This window comes from Micropterus dolomieu, linkage group LG13, assembly GCF_021292245.1.
Source record: "Micropterus dolomieu isolate WLL.071019.BEF.003 ecotype Adirondacks linkage group LG13, ASM2129224v1, whole genome shotgun sequence".
NCBI classification, from domain to species: domain Eukaryota; kingdom Metazoa; phylum Chordata; class Actinopteri; order Centrarchiformes; family Centrarchidae; genus Micropterus; species Micropterus dolomieu.
Genome location: NC_060162.1, coordinates 14,726,310 through 14,728,167, shown reverse-complemented (window position 1 = coordinate 14,728,167; position 1,858 = coordinate 14,726,310).

The window sequence follows — 1,858 nt, the reverse complement described above, 5'->3', positions numbered from 1 at the left end:
TGATCACTTTTAAAGCTCTTCATGGCCTCTCACCTTGTTATATTTCTGAACTTTTAGTCCCATACACACCAGCACGTACCTTGAGATCCTCAGGCAGAGGTCTGTTGTCTGTTCCAGAGTCTCGACTGAAAACTAAAGGGGACAGAGCGTTTGCTGTCAGGGCCCCGAGGCTCTGGAACAGCCTGCCCGAGGAAATCAGGTCGGCTGAGTCAGTGAACTCTTTTAAGTCCATTCTTAAAACATACTTTTATAGGAGAGCCTTTCCCGATCTTATTTTACTTTATTTTATCCCTTTTATTTTATTCTATTTTACTTATTTTATATTTATCTTAAACGTGTATTTTAGTCTTTTCAGTGTTTTCTTGCTCTTATCTTGTATTGTTTTTGTATTATTGTCTTTTGGGTATTATTGTCTTTACACTTGTTAAAGCACTTTGTAACTTGTTTTTGAAAAGTGCTCTACAAATAAAGATTATTATTATTAATTATTATTATTAATTATTATTAAGATTATATGGTAGTTAGAACCCAGGACACTCAGTTACAATACCATTACACTATTCTATGCACTTTATTAAAAACACTGCATATAAGAAAATGCACACTATACAAAAAAAAATGATCCCCTTTCATTCAACATCTCTCATGCATGTATGCTAGACACACAGCCTGTCCTGCAATTCCTGTTGCCCACCCACATGCCCCAGACACACCTGGTGGAGATCTGCACTTTACTGAGTGCCCTCGCCTAGTTAATATCTCATTCTTGTGAGCTGCTGTGCCAGTGACTATAACTAAAGCTGTAGTAATCCATATAGGCAGGTCTGCAGGAGCCCTTCATATAAATGAGTAGTTGATCCTCTGTGCCATTAGATAATAATTTTCTCCTAATGACGGCCCTGGATTCAAAGTGTAGTTCTAAACATCCACTGCCTCACTATTGTTGATGCTGAGACACTTACATAATGCAGGAAAATAATCAATATAAAAGGACATTCAAAAGCATACTGTGAAGGTGACTAGTCATTAATTTACAATGTGTCACCTGGTGGTATACTATATGGGAATTAATCTATCTCTACAAAGCCTCTGCATGGAGTTGACTACCTACAGTACAATAGGGCCGGTTAGGTGACGTGGTCCACATCATAGAAAATGGAGTCAGGCAAGGTCACAGTTGCATGCTTGAACTGCTGAGGCCATTACAGCATCAGGGGTCTGTTTCATAAAAGTGATTTGTGAGCATTGCTTACACAGAGACCGCAAATACACGTAACTTAATGTACATACACATGATTGTAGCTACATTCCTACAGAGCTCTTGCATGTGTTATTAAGTCTGGTGAAGCAGCTAAAATAAATAGGAAAAATAAAACAAAGTATTAACTAACCATACTAATAAATAGTAAGTAACCATAAAAAACGTACATAGAGTATAGAGGTGCATGTATTTTTGTTTTTATCTTGATGATTACAGCTTACAGCTCATGGAAATCACTAAGCCATATCTCAAAATATTTGAATACTAGAATAAATAATTAAATTTCAACCTGAGAAGAGGTTAAAGTGTGGTAGGAAAAGGTGCACAAGCAACAGGGATGACTGCAGCCTTGAGACGATTGTCAATCAAAGCCGATTCAAGAACTTGGGGAGCTTCACAAGGAGTGGACTGAGGCTGGAGTCAGTGCATCAAGAGCCATCAGGCACAGACGTGTCAAGGAAATGAGAACCAGAAACAAAAGTCAGAAGAGTCTTACCTGGGCTAAGGAGAAAAATAACTGGACTGTTGCTCAGTGGTCCAAAGACATCTTTTCAGATGAAATCAAATTTTGCATTTCATTTGGAAATCAAGGTCCCA